We start from the raw sequence: 15,316 nt of genomic DNA on the forward strand, positions 1-15,316 counted from the left end.
ATTTTTTTACAGCAACATTTTCTTGAAACTGTCGGAGGGGCAGGTTTAGGGGCAGCCATTCACCGTATGCTACGCCGAGTGGCAAACAATGAGGTACTCGCCCAGTACAGCTTGCGGGGCAGACGGGCCAAAATGTCCTTTGATGACCTCATTCTGTGCAAGATTATAAAGGGTAAGTGTTTATATATTGATCACATCACTTTTATACCATGCTTGACTGACTAGGTTTTGATGTGTAACTTTCCTTTATTTTGCCTTCTAGCTGCATGTGTCAAAAAATTTCCCGGCCATACAGAAGCTGAAGTGGAGGAATGCCTTGGGCAGACTCTAAAATTTGCACCACACAGACGGTATACTTCTGCTCTCTAATTTGGTGCAATCACAGAAATTTTGTGGTTGGTAGTCGGGTAGTTTATCATGCTTTTGTGGACATGTGCTCATTGTTCTTGTTTTTAAACATTTGTTCCTTTTTCTTTTCAGATCAGCTGGTCAGCAGCAACGGATGGACAATTGAATTGTGAACAGTGAATTTTTATTCTTTTTTTTGTGAACAGTGATTTTTATTCTATTTTTTTGTGAAGTGATTTTTTTATTCTAGTTTATGTTTTTGTTATTGAATGCACAGTTACACTTTAAAAAACTGTTATTTCTATTTTATTCTGTTTTGAATGTGTTTTATTGAATGCACCGTTTCAGAAACTTTTCTATTTTATTCTGTTTTGTATATATATATATATATATATATATATATATATATATATATATATGAATGAATGATTGTTTTATTGAATGCACCGTTACACTTTCAGAAACTTTTCTATTTGATTTTCAAACATTGATATTTTATCTCATTAAACTTTCAAGACCTGCCAAATTTGCCTGTTTATTCATCACTGACAGTTTTTTCATGTAGATGTGCTAGCAGTTATGTGTTGATGTTGCTAATTAGTTGCAAGTAAAATCTAACTAAAACATAACATTCTACAATGTCAGGGGGACGTTAGGCTAACATTCAGGGAACCAAACATGCAACCAGCAAGGTTAGGGGAAGGGCAGGGGAAGGTTGTTGTTGTAACCAACAGGAAACGTTTAGGCAACGTCAGAAAAACTTTCCGTGGCAACCAAACCTAACGTATATGCACCGTATAGGCAACCAAAGGCGTATGTGCCCAGAACGTTCTGGGAACATAAAATTGTTACTAGGACTTGGGTCACTGTTCAAATACCAATGTGCAGTGACCAAAAGAAGACCGCCACCCTGCTTATCCTCGCCAAGAGCGACAGGCTAAACGCAAGCTTGACACTTACTGCGCGGTGAGCTCTTAGAGATGGCACGTCTGACCTTTGTTTCCAGATCGTAGGAACTGCTCTGCGTACCAGACGTTGCTCAAATCCTTCGATGTGAATCTGCCTCACAAATGTATCTTTTTCAAAATGTATGGAGCAGACACCAAACCATCCTGTCAGCTTGAAGTTACCTCTCTTTGTTGGTACAAATCAAACCCGTTCATTCCGCAAGTGTCCTGCCGACTTTGGGCTACAATGGATCAAAATTTGGATTTTTTTTTTTTTTTAACGGCTACACTTGAACAGCCTTGCAGGACACACCCCTGTAATGATATCATATGACCACTGGGTGGCAGTGTGGGGTTGCTGCATTGGAGGGATCTAGGCTCAAGACACCAGAACAAGTGTAACGGGAAAAAGATGTAGCCAAGTAAATAGAGACTCCGACTGAGAAAAAAATTCTGAATATGTTTCATGTATTGCTGTTTAACTTACAGGTCCAGTCCGGATGTGGCCAATGGGCTCACTTCTATTTTACTGTTGATTAACCTCTGAGAGAGGAGGATGTAATGATATGTTTAATGGATGTGTGTTCAGTGTCCATTTTTCATGATATGTGGAATGGATTTATGTTAAGCATCCATGTCTAGTTTTGATATGGCCGTTGGCCCATTTTATTAACCTGTTGAATAACCTCAGAGAAAGGAGGATGTAATTATATCATATGACCACTGGGTGGCAGTGTGGGGTTGCTGCATTGGAGGGAGCTAGGCTCAAGACACCAGAACAAGTGTAACGGGAAAAAGATCTCATCTCATTATCTCTAGCCGCTTTATCCTGTTCTACAGGGTCGCAGGCAAGCTGGAGCCTATCCCAGCTGACTACGGGCGAAAGGCGGGGTACACCCTGGACAAGTCGCCAGGTCATCACAGGGCTGACACAGACACAGACAACCATTCACACCTACGGTCAATTTAGAGTCACCAGTTAACCTAACCTGCATGTCTTTGGACTGTGGGGGAAACTGGAGCACCCAGAGGAAACCCACGCGGGCACAGGGAGAACATGCAAACTCTACACAGAAAGGCCCTCACCAGCCACGGGGCTCGAACCCGGACCTTCTTGCTGTGAGGCGACAGCGCTAACCACTATACCACCGTGCCACCTACGGGGAAAAAAAAAAAAGATGTAGCCAAGTAAATAAAGACTCCGACTGAGAACCCAGTTTACCTCTTTATTAAGGAACACCTAACATTACAACCCCTTAGGAGGCATGCTTTGGTTTTAGTTTTGTTGCGGAATAAAAAAAATAGTTGAAAACATGCTACAGTTTGCAAAACAGATGAAGCCAGAAATGCCAACGAACTTTAAAGCATTTTGCATATGATGTCAATTCTTTGAACAAACAGTAACTTACCAGGAACGCGTTCCTGTAATGGTGGACTCAAAGAGACAAACTTTACCAAATAAACAGAACATGTTCCTGGTCTCGTATTAAAATACAATTTAGACAGTAAACTATTAAACATGTCTAGTTTTATCAGGTATAATTCCCAGGGGGCGGCATGGTGGTGTGGTGGTTAGCACTGTCGCCTCACAGTAAGAAGGTCCTGGGTTCAAGCCCCGGGGCTGGCGAGGGCCTCTCTGTGTGGAGTTTGCATGTTCTCCCCGTGTCCACGTGGGTTTCCTCCGGGTGCTCTGGTTTCCCCCACAGTCCAAAGACATGCAGGTTAGGTTAACTGGTGACTCTAAATTGACCGTGAGTGTGAATGGTTGTCTGTGTCTATGTGTCAGCCCTGTGATGACCTGGCGACTTGTCCAGGGTGTACCCCGCCTTTCGCCCGTAGTCAGCTGGGATAGGTTCCAGCTTGCCTGCGGCCCTGTAGAAGGATAAAGCGGCTAGAGATAATGAGATGAGATAATTCCCAGGGGTAATGTAATTTTCAGAAGACTGGCACTTTAACGGAAACAAAGGGTTTGGGATGTGACAGCTTGCTTGACCAAAAGGAGCATGTAGTTGAGATAGTCTGTCCATGTGAGTTCAGAAACCACAAACAAAGGCTTCAGAAGCCCCACTGAGATTTGAACTCAGATCACTGGACTCAAAGTCCAGGGTGCTAACCAGTGGCAGCTCCTGAATTTTTTTTCAGGGGGGGCAATTTTCCCCCATTATGTCTACACGGACCGTAAATGTCCACAGGACTGAAGTAAATTGACCTAGGTAGCAAATCAATTGGCCGAACTTGTTTTTGCCTGGTAAATTCAGATATCAATATAGACAATATCTCTTCTCTCCACTAGGTGGCAACACTAAACAAGTTAAAGGTGGCAAACTAAGGTAGCCTAGTAAACTAGACCCACCCGCCTAGCGGCCAAAAATATTTTTGCCTACGAGTGGCAAATATTCACATTTATGGCCCTTTTCCACTACCCTTTTTCAGCTCGCTTCAGCTCACTTCAGCCCGACACGGCTCGCGTTTCGACTACCTCAGAGCAGCACGACTCAGCTCGCTTCAGCCCTGCTTAGCACCCAAAACTCGCACGGTTTTGGAGTGGGGCTGAAGCGAGCCAAACCGAGCTGAGTGAGGCTGGGGGTGTGAGCAGACACTCCCCTGTGCACTGATTGGTGAGGAGGAGTGTCCTCATATGCCCACACACGCCCCGCAAGCACGCTGGGATCTGTAAACACCGTAAACCCGGAAGAAGAATTACGAATTACGAGAATTTCTGAAGCCTTATGCGCCTCGTCTCATCTATATGCTCTTGCCAGTATCTGTTGGCGTTGTCGGTGACAACAAGCCACAGAACCAAGACTAGCAACACTAACGACTCCATGTCCTCCATGTTTATTGTTTACTATCCGGGTCGTGAGACAACCGCTTAAAAGGCAAGGCAAGGCAAGTTTATTTATATAGCACATTTCATACACAATGGCAGTTCAATGTGCTTTACAGAAGTAAAAACAAAAACAGTAAACAATAGAGAAATAAAATTACATAAAATAATTTTATCTTTATTCTAAAATAATTAATTAAAAGAATTAAAAGAAAATAATAAGAATTAAACAATAGTAGAAATAAAATATTAAAATGCCAAAAAGAAAAAGGAGAAAGAGAAAAAAAAACTAGCAGAATAAAATAGAATAAAGTTAAAATAAATTTAAAACATGCAGAGAAAAAGATTATAAAAAATGTAAAATATTAATTATTTAACAGAAAGCATCTGAAAACAGCTTGGTCTTTAACCTAGATTTGAAGCTGCCAACAGCAGGAGCATTTTTAATGTCCTCTGGCAGTTGGTTCCATAGCTGTACTGCATAGTAGCTAAAAGCTGCTTCACCACACTTTGTTTTAACAACTGGTTTTAATAGTAAATTTTTCTGTTGCGATCTGGTAGATCTGATTGGGTTAGGCCGCTGCAACATATCAGAGAGGTAATTGGGCCCTGTACCATTTAGAGATTTGTACACCAGCAGCAATGCTTTAAAGTCAATTCTGTAGCTTACTGGAAGCCAGTGAAGGGACCTTAGAATTGGAGTAATGTGCTCTGTTCTTTTTGTTCGTGTGAGAACCCTCGCCGCTGCATTTTGAACCAGCTGAAGTCGTTTAATGGTCTTTTTTGGCAGGCCTGTGAAAAGGCCATTGCAGTAATCAACCCTACTAGAGATGAAGGCATGTATTAGTTTTTCCAGATCATGTTTTGACATAAGTCCTCTTAGTTTGGAAATGTTTTTTAGGTGATAAAATGCCGTTTTAGTGATTGCTTTCATGTGACTGTCAAAGTTTAGCTCGCTGTCAATGAAAACACCAAGATTTTTAACCATTTCTTTAGTTTTAATCCCTTTTGTGTCAAGAATAGTGGTAATCCTGAGTCTTTCATCTTTTTTTCCAAATAGAATTATTTCTGTTTTATCTGTGTTCAGCTGAAGAAAATTTTGTGACATCCAGCTATTGATTTGATCGATACACTGGTAGAGACATTCAAGGGGGGCATAATCATTTGGTGATAGAGCAAAATAAATTTGGGTATCATCTGCATATCAGTGATACAAAATTGAATTTTTATTGATAATTTGCCCAAGTGGGAGCATATAAAGGTTGAAAAGTAATGGTCCAAGAATCGACCCCTGGGGGACACCACAGGTCAAGGGCATTGACGTTGAGGAACAATTTCCCAGGGTAACAAAGAAGCTTCTATCTTTTAAGTATGATTTTAACCAATTGATAACTTTACCAGTCAATCCAACCCAGTGTTCAAGTCGATATAGCAGTATGTTGTGATCAACAGTATCAAAAGCTGCACTGAGGTCCAGTAATACCAGGACCGATGTTTTGCCTGCATCAGTATTAAGACGTATGTCATTTATAACTTTAATCAGCGCTGTTTCAGTGCTATGATTGGCACGAAATCCTGACTGAAAATTATCAAAACGGCTGTTTGATATCAAGAAGGCAGTTAATTGATTGAAGACAATTTTTTCCAGGATTTTCCCGATAAATGGTAGATTTGATATTGGCCTGTAATTATTTAACACTGAAGGATCCAGATTATTTTTTTTTAAGAAGGGGCTTTACAACAGCTTTTTTTAGGGACACAGGAACAACACCAGTCTCCAAGGATGTATTTATAATTTGAAGCACATCTGTAATTATAAGATGAAGAACAGACTTAAAAAAGTTGGTGGGCAGAATGTCCAGTTCAGATGTTGAGGAACTGAGATTTTGTACAGTTTTTTCAAGAGTCTCATAATCAATTAAACAAAATTCTGACATTGTGTTAAAGTTATCTATCTGTGTCATTGGTGATTGCAGTTTTTCAATTTTTTGCAACTGAGATATATTATGAGAAATATTCTGCCGTATTTTATCAATTTTACCTTTGAAGAAGGATGCAAACTCATTGCATTTATTAACTGAGAGAAGTTCAGGTGCTAATTGTGGTGGGGGATTAGTTAGCTTCTCTACTGTTGAAAATAGCACACGGGCATTGTTCATATTCCTGCTGATGATATTGGAGAAGAAAGACTGTCTTGCTTTACGAATTTCATAATTATAATTACAAAGCATCTCTTTATGGATTTGATAATGGATGTGAAGTTTAGATTTGCGCCATTTTCTTTCAGTCTTTCTACATTCTCTCTTTAGCAGTTTAACAGCCGGGTACTGCTTCCATGGTGCTTTCTGCTTATCATTGATTCTTTTGATTTTGAATGGAGCAATATCATCCATAATTTGGGTCATATTTAAATTAAAAAATTCCAGTAAATCATCTACAGAGTCTGACATTTTGGTTGAGTTCTGAGAGAGAGCTTGCTTAAAAAGAGCACGTGTTGTCGTTTATGACTCTCCTGCCTATAGTCGTTGAGCTATTCTGAATGTGAGGAGACATAGAAACTTCAAAGAAAACACAGAAATGGTCAGATAAGGCCAGGTCAACAACAGTATAAGAAACAGTAAGACCCTTTGTGATGACGAGGTCAAGAGTATGACCACGAGAGTGGGTCGGTCCCTGTACATGTTGTACTAGGTTAAAGTTATCAATAATTGCAAATAGTTCTTTGGCATAAATGTTATCAGTATTATCTACATGTAAGTTAAAATCCCCAGATATAATAAGACAATCAAACTCTAAGCAAATGACTGATAACAATTCACCAAACTCTTCAAGAAAGACTTTGGCTGAATGTCTCGGAGGCCTGTAAATAGTTAATAATAATATGTTAGGATAGCATGTAACAAGTGCACATAAGTGTTCAAAGGACATAAAATCACCAAGTGAGGATTGTTTACATTGAAAAGAGACTTTGAAAATATTTGCGATCCCTCCACCTTTCCCTTGTCGGGTAACATTCAAAAAATTAAAAATTGGGGGAGCTGCTTCGATAAGGGTGGTAGCACTATTTGCTTGATCCAGCCAGGTTTCAGTTAGAAGCAAAAAATCAAGATTGTGTTTACAAATAAGATCATTAATTAAAAATGACTTGTTTAAAAGTGATCTAATATTCAGAAGGGCTAGTTTTACAGTAATATTTGATTGTGCACTCTGATGCTGTTTTAAAACAGGAAGGAGATTAGATTGGTTCACCCCCAGGGTTAAATGTGCTCTATGTTTTCTGTTTCTTATCAACACAGGAATAGTGTCAACATCGGATCCCTGCTTTTTTCTACATCCATTTGCAGGGACCCAGAGTACATCAAACAAGACTTTCTAAATGTTCCATTTGGTTTGAGGGTGAAAGGACTGGAGATGACATGTATCTTTTGGATGGTGAAAAAGATTTGTAGCCAGCTGAAAGTCCTGGACGAACACAATTTTGATGAACTGGGTACACTGCTTGTCGCGACAAATTTGGACTAGAAAAAGAGAGCGTAGCCATAGGAAACAGTTTTTTCATGCTATTTGGGAAATCCATCCGAGGAGAAGTGGAATCGTCTGTCCTTGAATGTTGGGAGGCCTGCAAGTCAGATGTTTGTGTGTCCTTGATGACGACTTGCAAAGATGATTGTTTAGGCTTTGTAACTATGTCAGTCTGCGACATCTTATCAACTGTTTTCCTCGGTGCTGGCTGAGAAAAGATTGCAAGTTTGTAGTGGTCTGCTAAGACTTTGGCTCCAATCCAGCTGAGTTCAGTGCTATTTGGCTTGTAGAATTCTTTGCGATTCCAAAAAAGATTAAAATTGTCTATGAAATTCATACCAAATGAAGAACAAGTTTTTCCAAGCCAGGTGTTAAGACTGAAGAGTCGAGAAAAAGCAAAACTTCCTCTCGCTGGGAGTGGGCCACTGATAAAAGATTGAATTCCAGTCTTGTAGAGCTCAGAAAAAAGTTTTCTGAAATCATCTTGGACAAACAGCTGTTCTCTGAAAACATCGTTTGCTCCCACATGTACAACGATACGCTTAATCGTTTTATGCTCGGACATGAGTTTCAAAATGCTGTCTTTGGTGTCAGAGATGGATGCATTTGGAAGACAACAAATAATCATCTCATAACCTTTTAATTGTCTTACAGTGGAATCACCAAGAACAAGGGTTGTGGGATCAGGTGGTGTTACGAGCTGCTTTTTGCCTCTTCTCACAGCTCTTCGATCTTGGTGCGATCTCTTTTTACTATGTGTTTGTCCACTTGACAAATCCTCTTCCACATCCCTGAGGCATTCAAATTTGTTCTGAAGCTTTATGGGCTGTGGATTTTCCATAGGATTGTAGATCCTATTGTAATTTGTAGAACGAGCTGGTGTTGAAGTAATTACTCTTCTGTTTTTGTTTTTAGGCTTAGCACCCATCATTTGCCAGTTTTCAGTACTCACATTTTGTACAGCTTGAGTTATGAATTCTTCCACTTGGTCTGCAATGTCCTCAGTCTGTCGGAGCGCAATCTCTGCATTCTCAGCCACTGTTTCTGTACTCCTTTCCTGAGATATCGCTTTTAATTCGTCCGTTTTTGGCAGAGCATTAATCTTTGATTCCAGAATAGAAATCCTCTGTTCTAATTCCATGCATTTTCTGCAGGATTTTTTTGCTTCCTGGCATTTAAAAAAAAAAAAAAAGTGGAAATTAAAATTAAATTTAAAAACTTATAAAGATGAAGAAAAGAGAAGAGAGAAAAAAAAGTGGAAATTCAATGAGAAAGTAAGGTATAGAAATAAAGATTAAGAAAACAGGAGCAAAGCAAAGAAGCGTCCTACTCGCTTGAGTAGGAGGAGCAAAAAAAAGATCACTGATGTCACTGTTTGCGCCGCTTAACGACATCACGTGACGTACACCCACTTTCGCTAACTCCACCCAATGTGTCCACCCACTTCCAGCCAGCACGGTTCAGCGCGGTTGTAGTCGAAATGCAACTCCAATAGCCCCACTCAGCTCGACTCAGCACGGCACGGCTCAGCCTGACTCAGCCGCGTTTGTAGTGGAAAAGCGGCATTAGTCTGGCTTGCCAGGCTAAAACTAAGGAAGATTCATTGTGAAGCCTTCAAAGCAAAACATTTGGCATCACAATCAATTAATATTACATTACTCATTTATTTTCTCATATTATTCCAGTATTCTATAATAAGTAGACACAAATTCTTTTTTTTTTTTTTTTTTTTTTTGGGGCTTTTTTCACCTTTATCGGATAGGACAGGAAATAGGGATCAGGAAATGACCTCGGGTCGGAATTGAACCCCCAGACACAAATTCTTAATTATAAACATATTCTAATTTCTTCATTCTAAAGAATGCAATTAAAGTGGCAGGATATAAATCCAAAACAAGTGTTCAAGTTTTGAAAAAGATGAAGAAAAGCATGACCATCAAACAAACGTGCAGCTTAATTATGTGGGTTTTTTTTATATGGAATTGCACCATTTTAACAACAAATAATAATTCTAAATAAATTCTGCAGTTTTTTCCCCAAGAATTCCTCCAGAAAGCCATGCCTTAAAAGGAAATTTAAAGTATTACAAGCATGTCAATGAACACAAAAGGCTTTAGTTATTTAGCTATATACACACACAAGGTTACACAAGGTTTTGTAGTCAGTGCAACTTGGCTTAAGTTGGAAAAAAGGTAAGGTGCTGCTGGCTCCAATAAACACATATACTGTACAATATATAAAAACTGAAAATATGCTTAATTTACACCAAGTCAGAGAGAACTTGAGGCTACTGAAATATTCCAAGCATGGCAATGTTAAACTGCCATTGGTAACACACACACAAAAACAACTTTTGCCTAGTAAATTCAAATATCAGATATCACTGTACCGTCTGCTGTGCTACTTCCAGGGTGGAAGAGAACGCAAGGGTAGCAAAAAAGAGCATTGACTACATCACAGCCAGCTAGCCAAGTTTTCCGGTGGTACCAGTTCTTGTTAAAACCTCTTGAGTAGGTCTTCTCCCCCTTCGTAGACACTTGCTTGATATTTAAATTCGGTCTAGGAGGTCCTAGCTGTTTGATTGCCGTTTTCTTCTCATTGGTACGACGACTAAAGGGAACTTCTTTCAGAGACGCCATAGTATTGTTGCACTCAACACTCACCGCCATCTTCTTCATAGAATGTTCACACATTTCCCGCGCAAGTTGCGTTTTCCAGCCCAAAATTATGTTCAAAACCCGTCAAAATGCACTTAAAACCGCCCAATCTGGCAACACTTGCGTGGCGCAACAGGCGTATGACGTAAGCACGCTGCTTGTGCGAGCACATAAAACCTAATAGAAAACGCATTGGGAGCATGATTTTCGAAAAAAACGTACGTACCATTAGTGTCAATGGGAGATTTTGGGGCAAATCTGAACCTGACAGAAATTGCACCAAAAGGGCGTGGCTACACCAGGCGCGACCTTAGCCTGATTGGACAATGACATTACTGTTGCCGTGGTAGTAGGAGTAGATAAAAAAAAAAATCTCCCTCCCTGTTTGGGAGTGCGTCGCCCAAATCGCCCCTATTAACGAGCCGCCAGTGGTGCTAACCATTACACCATGGAACCAAGACAAAGCTAAAGGATTGTTTTCACTATCAAACCTTTGAATGATCTAATGAAAGTCCAGCTGCACATGAACACATGATTTAAGGTTTTACCTTAAAATCGTCAGCCTGTTGGAAAAAAAAAAAAAGTAAAGGAACCTTGGACTGCTGGCTACATGGTTAACCATTCGTTGTTTGTATTAATTTCTACTTTTTAGTTTATCAATCAATGTCAACAGGCAATTGACATTGTAACCGCATGATAATCCAGGTCAAAGGTCACATGTCATTCCACGAAATAAAACTTTATATTTTTACATCTAAAAATATAAAATACCTACTGATATTGTAATATGTGGCAGATATTCACAACAAACTGAAAAAAATAAAAATAAAAATGTATCTGAAAAGAATTTAAAAATCTGAATATTCCAAGCATGCAATTTTTTACAGGCTAAGAAATTAATTCTGATCTAATTTTATTTATTGCAGTAGAACTCCAAATACTCTCTAAGCATTCTATTCCAAAAGTTTTTCAAGCTTATTTTTGCAAAGGCATGCTCGCTGAAGCTTCTATTTTCACTCACGTGCTGGCAAAACTCCCGACAAGCATTCACTGAACATAAACCATGAGCATGAAACCCATGGCCCATTAATAACCCGCAATAGCAAATATCAGAAGTGGGATTCAAACCCACGCTTACAGAAAAGACTGCAATCTAAACACAGCACCTCACACCACTCAAAACCTGACTTACACGTAACACTGGATCAGGTGAGTGAAACGGTATTGGAGGTGCAGAAAGCTGGTATTGAGGTTTTTCACCCACATGACCAAGTCATGTGAGGCTGCCATTTTGGACGTCATGGCTCGAATCAGTTTGAATGCGAGGAAGGCGACAAACAAAAAACATAAAAGAAAAAGGAGCGAGATGCAGAAAACACCTTCACTATCCAGTGACGTAGGGCATTTACAGGGCGAGCAGAGGGAGAGGTATTTGCAAAAATTGAGGTTAGCAGGCTTAGAGAACGACGTTTACCTGCTTCCACCAGGATTGTTCACTGACAGCTAAGGTTTGTTCATATTTTCATTTTCTTTCGGTCCTCAGGATAAACAAAATGTTATTAAATGTCATTGAAATAACTTCTTAGTCTGTTGAGACATGGCCCGTTATAAGTTTTTCCTTTACTGTATTTACTAGTTTACTGAGCTAGCGCGCTCCGGGGCAGGCTGGCGCTAGCTAGCGCGCTCCGGGGCAGGCTGGCGCTAGCTAGCCTGCCCCGGAGCGCGCTAGCTAGCTGCCCCGGAGCGCGCTAGCTAGCGCCAGCCTGCCCCAGAGCGCGCTAGCTCAGTAAACTAGTAAATACAGTAAAGGAAAAACTTGAGACTGAAAGGTTTTAACAGTCATCCAAATGACTGAACGTAAACGTTGCTACAGTAACATACTAGGTACTATGTTGACATTAGCTAGCTTGATGTTCAAAATGGTGGACACCGGGGCATCACATGACCCTGTGACATCAGGTGAAAAACCTCAATAGGGTAAGGTGGCCTGGGCCAATCTCTTCCACCTTTACAGCTTTATTAGCCATTGCACACAGGCAGAGAAATGTCTGACCAACGAGCGTTTTTGATAGAAAGAAAGAAAGAAAGAAAGAAAGAAAGAAAGAAAGAAAGAAAGAAAGAAAGAAAGAAAGAAGGGGGTGGTGTGTTGTGTGATCTGTCTAAGGAGAAAGTAGGGGAAAGAATTATTGCAAACTAACGGTCCAGTAGCTTGTTGAACATGGAGAAAACCAGGAAATGGGGTCGACCCAGCAATGAAAGAGAGAACTTTTTTCTTTACTTATTTTTTTAACAAGACAATTCCTAGATCTACTAATGCCATGTGAACAGATAGAATAGAAAAAGCTCTATTCCCACTCATTACTTTAGAAATCTCATTTATCTTCTTTATTTAAAGAATACATCAAATAAGAAAGCTGTTTCTTTGTATTTAGAACAAGGCACTATTCCTGGAGATACTATAATACCAGGTTGATGGGTGGATCATAAGGAGCAAACCCCAACTCCAGCTCCCTGGTCTAAAAATCCCATCTCATCTCATTATCTCTAGCCACTTTATCCTTCTACAGGGTCACAGGCAAGCTGGAGCCTATCCCAGCTGACTACGGGCAAAAGGCGGGGTACACCCTGGACAAGTCACCAGGTCATCACAGGGCTGACACAGACACCCATTCACACCAACGGTCAATTTAGAGTCACCAGTTAACCTAACCTGCAGGTCTTTGGACTGTGGGGGAAACCAGAGCACCCAGAGGAAACCCACATGGACACGGGGAGAACATGCAAACTCCACACAGAAAGGCCCTCGCCAGCCACGGGGCTCGAACCCAGACCTTCTTGCTGTGAGGCGACAGCGCTAACCACTACACCACCGTGCCACCCGGTCTAAAAATCTATTGAATATAATATTTTCAGTTAAAGAACATATCAGATATTAAAGTGATAAAAACAAACACTACACTTGATCTTAAACAAAAGGCCGAGAAACAACAATTTACTGCTGTCAATGGCTTTAAATATACCACTTCCAAATATTAAAATCCAGAAAGGTAAACACTCCACCCCCAACAGCTGGATCCTTTTGAAGAGAGAAATCGCTTTGGGTGTGTGTGTGTGTGGTTTCCATGCAAAAAGTTCCATATTTCTAACATTTGACCACCAAAAATGTGCAGCTCTACCAGAGCAAAGCCTGCAAAAATAAGCTGAACTCATTAACATTCCTCTCCCCGGAAATCTGTAATATATAGATTGACACTGCCTAAAAGCGGAGCTCCATCTGTTTCTGGGTTGTAGAATTTTCTTACATCATAGCCAAACTCTTGTTTTATTTCTTTACCGTTATAGTTATTGTTTCCTTATGTTGTACAAAACAGAAGGAGAATAGCTCTGGCCTGATGAGTAGAGTCAGGGCAGTGATTTTATTTACAAATTCGATTTCACCATTGCTGAGACAAGAATACAAAAAAAATAAATAACACATTGGAAAAATAATATCATTTTGAAAACTAAATATAATACAATGAATCCGCTGCCTGGTACAAAACCCCAGGATAAACCCCCGTGGGATTAGAACCATCGGCGTCGCCAGGGGTATTTTACTGGGGCACGTGCCCCAGTATAGATCTGTAGTGCCCCAGTAAAAAAAATCCAGTGACGAAACGCTCTGAATTTTAAACTTGGGAATAGCTGCAATTTAATTAATTCATAACGTGGGGTAGGCTAACCGATGCGCGAAGAAGACCATCTACAATGCTTTTACATTGGTAGTTTTGGCTGGCCTCGCGCACACTAAGCAATGTGAAAAAAGTGTGCGCGTGACATGAGTAACATCTTGGTTGCTATGGGGACCGCAGACTCCAGCAGCCCTCAGATGCAATGAAATTCAGAGCAGGGGAAACCATCTCTCCGTGTTTTTCAACTGTTTACAGGTTAGTAGACAGTAATTCCACTGTCATTTTTGTAACACACACACACACACACACACACACAGTGGTGCTTTTAGAGGCTTTTGGATTGTGTTTAGAGATGTTCAATGCTGAAAATGCGTGTGCTTACAAAGATATGTTTGGTGATTTAAAAGGTATCACGTGTGAATACTGTTGGCCATTAAGTACTCTTGGTTGAGTTTAAAAACTCGGCGGTGTTGTATTGTATGTTAATATGTTCTTTTACAATATTACCAACAGTATAAGTATTACATTGCTATTATCACAAATGTTGCAAATATTCATACTGTTATTATTAAATGATTGACCTGGATTCAGTGTCCTCGTAATCATTTTGAGTTTTACAGCTCTAGTGACTAGTTTTAAGCAGGCCGTTTCTAAATATAAATATCAATATATAAATATATATTACATAAAATATAATATATATTACATAAAATGTAATATATATTATATAAAAAATATAAATATAAATATAGTGCAAAATTTTTTGCTCGCGCGCTTCGCGCGCTCGCATACATTTCCTGTGCCCCTTTTGTGCCCCAGTATGGTCTTGGGTCTAGTGACGCCCCTGATTAGAACCTCACCAGAACAGACTCCTCGTCCAAATGCAGCGCATGGAGCTCCGGGGACTCGAGTTTTAACTTTGAAAAGATGATAGAGGTTTTGTTAAAAAAAAAAAAGTGCAATTGAGGAAATATTTAAGACACTCCGCATCGGCATTATCAGCATACTAATATTAAGAAATTGTGTTATGAAACTAGAAAGACCATTAAAGAGTATTCTAGAGTTATAGTTTGTTTGTAAAAGATGAAAATATTGTTTTAAAAGTGTACACATTTTGCACGAACCAATGGAAACTCAGGCATGGTTCCAGAGAGCAACGAGCAGGCCAGGAAGGGCAGTTTGGGGGGGGCTTGCCGTAGTTAGTTGGACAATCGCAGAACTACAGCAGGGGAATTAGCTCAAGTGGTAGAGTGCTTGCTAGCTAAAGGCAGGGGCCCAATCTTTGAGCTCTCGGCGCATGCAGGAAACATCGCGAAAATAAACGCCAACGGAGTGAAGGGGATT

The 15,316-nt window shown here is 40.1% G+C and overlaps 1 pseudogene; it reads right to left on the reverse strand.

The window, feature by feature from the left end:
* Nucleotides 1-13,130: 13,130 nt before the first annotated feature.
* LOC132885565 (U2 spliceosomal RNA) lies at nt 13,131-13,290 on the reverse strand (annotated as a pseudogene).
* Between the last annotated feature and the right edge of the window lie 2,026 nt (nt 13,291-15,316).

The sequence above is a fragment of the Neoarius graeffei genome, chromosome 4 (genome assembly GCF_027579695.1).
Source record: "Neoarius graeffei isolate fNeoGra1 chromosome 4, fNeoGra1.pri, whole genome shotgun sequence".
Lineage (NCBI taxonomy): Eukaryota > Metazoa > Chordata > Actinopteri > Siluriformes > Ariidae > Neoarius > Neoarius graeffei.